A 5,079-nucleotide genomic window follows, 5' to 3' on the forward strand; every position below is an offset into this window, starting at 1 on the left:
CAAAGATATTACTTGTGTATACTAATAAAGTATAAGGAACCTAAATGACCATCAGTTAAGGATTAGTTAAATAAATTATGGAATGTTCATACACGGGAATACTATACAATTGCTAAAAATGAACCCATAAATCATCACCCAGGCTGACATAGAATATTCCAGAAATCCGGGAGCATTCCCTAATGCCTGCATCCAGCCTTTCCCACCCGGTAAGTTACTACAAACTGAATAAACCCATGTAACCATCACCCAGGTCACACAGAACACTCCAGAACACTTGAGGCGCCCCCTAATGCCCACTTCTAGCCATTCGCCCCCTGTGAATGATCACAAACAATAAACCCATGTAACCATCATCCAGATCACACAGAACATTCCACAGACCATCCAGTTTGTAATAATTCATCAAGCTGTACACTTTTTTGTATGTATGTTATACTTCAATAAAGTGTTAAAATATGCATGTGTGTCTGTTATAAATATGTTCACATATATATAGAAAAAGGTAATTAGGTATACAAATCAAACTATTTATGGATGAAAAGGCTATGGGGGGAGGCATTTATTTACTTTGCATACTTCTATAAGGTTTAAACTTTATAATGAATTTTTCCCTTCACAATTTATAATTTTAAAATGAATAAAAATAATGAAGAAAAACACTTTTAAAAAAGAAAATAATTTTAAACACTGCTATGAAATGTTAGTTTTGTCTTAGAGGAGGAAATATACAACATCAGGATTTTAAATCCTAAAATTCTTGACCACTACCTACAATAGCCAGTCCCCCGTCCTCCCAATCTGACCCCATAGGTCCTGGAGGGAGATGAGTGTCTGAAGAATAGATTCAGACAAAGAAACACTTACCTAGCTCAGTCTTTCACCTCAGACTTCAGTGTAGTCACCGAAAGGATTAGACTAAAACTTCCTTTTGCCCAAAGCGGGCAGGCCTCAGTGACCCAGACTAGAAGCTTCTTTCTCTGAGGGCTACATTCTGACCTTAGCTTTGGAGCTCTCACCACTACTTTAGTCAGAAGAGATGGTTAAGGAAACAAACTGAAGGAAAACCACACCTAGGGAAGGCAAGAAACCATTTAGGGTGACTGATTGGTCCCAGTTTGCCCAGGATTTTCCTTGTGTTAGCACTGAAAGTCCCCAGAAAACCCTCCAGTTCCAAGCAAACCAGGACCTAGGAAATCAGGTCTCAAGTGCTTTTTAGGCCTCTTCTCCCTGAGCCCCAACCAAGTTCCCCTTTGATCTACAAGGTGAGGGGGAGTGTCTTCTCCTCAGAAGCTAAAGGAGAGATGCCAGACTTCTCTTGCCACACTTCATAGGAGAAGAGCTAGCAGAATCAGAATCCCAGAAAGAGGCTCCAAAGAGGCACCCCAAAGAGCATTTCACACAGACTCAACAGCTTTTAACCTCTTCATACCAACAATTCCACACATCACTGTGACCCAATCCAATCCTGGATCAAAGTTCTGATTTATATTTTACTTTGAAGATTTTGGCTATATCTAGCTAGCTATTACTCACTCCTGTTTACTGAAGATGTTTCTCTTAGTGAACTCACTTTTTCTTTGTTATATTTATCTTTAAAATACATCTTTAAAAATATTATTTGCTAAGTTTATTTTAACAGAACACTTCACATCACTTTCATAAATGGAAAATTGGTATCACATGCCACAAACAGAAGGTACATATTAGGTACATATGAATAACTATTATCTAAACGGAGTACTCCTTGATGAAGATTCCTCATGCAAGTTTTCCTCAGGAATGCCTGGAACACAAGAAGCTTGGTGCTCCTCCTAGAGGTCAGAGTGTGTGGTTAGCACTGCTCTGGGAGTTTCTTCCAGCTCCTTCTATAGGTTAACCCACCCCCGTGACTTTCTTTCAGCTCCCTCTACAGGTTGGAGTGAGTATCTTTCAGCTCCCTCTGTGGGTTAGAGTGGGGGGAGGGGGGTTATTGTTCAACAAAATTTTATTGAGTGACTATTATGTTGTAGATTCAGCGCTGAGGATACAGGGGAGAACATGGGAACAATTTCGTATTGTAATTGAGCACGAATAGGGAAAGAAGAGAAAGACGAAGTTAGAAGATTTGGGCACAGACTGTACTGTCCGTCTCCATTTCCTAAACCCCTGTTTATTCAAGCCACTGCAATCTGACTTTTGTCCCTTCCACCTCACCAAAAGTACACTCATGAAAGTCTCTAGGGGACTTCCTAATGATCGGATCCAATGGGAAGTTTTGCATCCTCATCTTAAGTGACCCTGGACACGACTCCCTCCTTAGCTTTGCTGACAGCATTAGCTGGTTTCTCCAAGGTTTTCTCCTACCCCTCTTGCCACCCCAGCTCTCCTTCAACCTGCCTCTTGTATGTTGATGCTTGTCAGGATTTTGTCCTTAACCCTCTTCGCCATAAATCTCCCTTCTTACGTCTACACCCATAGCTCCCACCTACATAAGCTAAAGACTCCCAAATCCTGAAAGACCAGAGGTGCCTCTATTTCCCTCTCCAACCCCATTTCTCATGTTAGCAAATTACTTGTATGACTGTGAGGGTGCCTTGGTCTCTTCTTCCTGTAGCCTATTTCCCTCTCACTTCTCCCTCCACCTGAGGTTTGCTGTTCGATTCAGCTTCAGTGTTACCTATTCTGGGAAGGACTCCAGAAGCACAGCCCGGGCTACGCTGGGTGCTCTCCCTTTGTGCTCCCCAAAACACTAGAATCGGTGCTTCTAATGGTCAGTGTACTTCTGTTTATTCCACTAGGCTGGTCACCTTGAAGGTACTGACTGCATCTATATTTACAGTTCCCAGCACAGGGCTCAATAAATACTTTTAAATTGATGAATATAAGAAATCCATGAGCTATGAACAGGTAAACATGGAGGAAGAGAAGCTTGGGGATGGCTGGGGTGCGTGTGAGAAAGGGATATTTAAAACTTGAGTATTTAGAATACTATTCCCTTTCCCTTCCTCCTATGGAGGCAGCCGGGGCTGGAGGGGCCGAGGGGGCATTGATGTGTCAGGGTCAGAAATTAGTTACATACAGGAGAAATGAGCAATTGTATTGAGGATAAAGGGAAACAGGCTTGTCACTATCCGAGAATAGTTACAAATATGGATAGGACAGATGCTGGAATGAACCCGTAGTGTTGAACTGGAATCGGAGATACCAGTTTGAACTCATGATCTTTAATAGATGATCAGATATACATATGTGTGTATATATAAATATACATTTACATGTATTTTCTGTGTTGAGAGGGCCTTTATTTATTAATATTAGTATTTTTTTGGCCGTGCCGCACAGCTTGCAAGATCTGTTCCCCGAACAGGGACTGAACCCAGGCCATGGCAGTGAAAGCCCAGAATCCTAACCACTAGGCCACCAGGGAAGTCCCGAGAGGGCCTTTAAACCATAATGCTCAAGTAGCAGTGATTATACCTAGTGCCTGTATTTTGGTAATTGTACCAAATACCATTCTCTATTAAAAGGAATCAAGGCTCCTTAGAGAAACAGCTGATCGCAGGGTTGGGGCAAGGAAAGTATGAATCTGGGACATCTTATGCCAGAAAGTAAAACACTGCTCAAAAAATGATAGATTTGCCAAAAGGACATAGCAGCCAGCTCGGAGGGACTCTCACTGTCCATATCTGAGATATGAATATCAAAAAAAAAAGTCATGGTTATGAATAAAAACCCACTGACTAAAATAGGAGTCCACGAGTCCACAATGATCAAATAAATGGTGGAGAAGGGAAACTTCTTCTTTACACTTGAATGCCAATTAATAGGTGTAGAAGGAATAAGGGAACTAGAGAGTCACCATTGGGTAGTCATCATAACACTAGCAGGCAAGAAAGAGCAACAGATACTAAAATTACTGGGGGAAAGTTTGATGAAAAACCAGGATATTTATAGTCTCAAAGTACTTCCACACAAAATATGTTACCAATTTCAAAGGGAAAACGCTAACTATGCAGTGGAGAAACACAGCAGACGCCTCCTTAACCAAAGGATCAAGGGTCACCAGTAATAGGACGAAGTGGTACTGTGTGCCTCCTGCAATGAGATGTTGAGAACACAACACCACTTCTGTGGTATTTCTGCCCAAAATGCATAACCTGAATTTAGTAACGAGGAAATATCAGTCAAACCTAAATTGAAGGCCATTTTTCAAAATAACTGGCTAGTACTTCTCAAAACTATGAGGATCACAAAAGACAAGGAAAGACGGGGGGATTTCCAGATTGAGGGAGACTAAAGACACATAATGACTAAGTGTAACACATAATCCTGGATAGAATCCTGGGCCAGAAGAAAATTTTTTTCCCTCTTGCTAAAAGAGCCTTATTGGGACCACAGGCAAAATATGAATGGGGTCTGTACACTAGGTGGGATAGTTTTGTATCAAGGTTAATTTCCTGATTTTGATAGCTGCAATGTGGTCATGTAGAAATGTCCTTGTCTTTAGGAAATTTACACTGAAGCACTTAAGAGTAATGGGGTATCATGTCTATATCTTATTCTCAGATGGTTCAGAAAAAATGTGACACACACATACAAATATACAAGACATATACAGACATACATACATACAAGCGAGTGGGAGGGATGGTAAAACTAATGTGGTTAAATATCAACAACTGAGGAACCTGGGTGAAAAATATATGGGAGTTCTTTGGGCTATTCTTGCAACTTTTCTGTAAGTGTGAAATAAAATAGTTCATGTATTTTTTAAATACTGAAAAGAAAAGTGAGTGTTTAAAACCTGAGTCATGCATGAAAGGCTTTTATTTTTTGCCTGTCTACCCACCCCCGCTATCTTGCTCCAAAAACAATCTAGAGTCCTATGAATATGTAAAAAAAAAAAAACACAAGATAAGATAAATCCAAAACAAGTAAGAAATATGTGTAGCCTTGGCAAGAACCTTCTAAATTGGCAAGAACCTTCTAAATTGTCAAATTCTACAAAATGCTCTTGAAAATTTGACAGATTATGTGGAGAGGTTTCTCTTTGTTTTGGGAAACAACCCAAACTTCAAAACAGCTATTAGTTCTTTT

This window comes from Balaenoptera musculus, chromosome X (assembly GCF_009873245.2).
Source record: "Balaenoptera musculus isolate JJ_BM4_2016_0621 chromosome X, mBalMus1.pri.v3, whole genome shotgun sequence".
Classification (NCBI taxonomy): domain Eukaryota; kingdom Metazoa; phylum Chordata; class Mammalia; order Artiodactyla; family Balaenopteridae; genus Balaenoptera; species Balaenoptera musculus.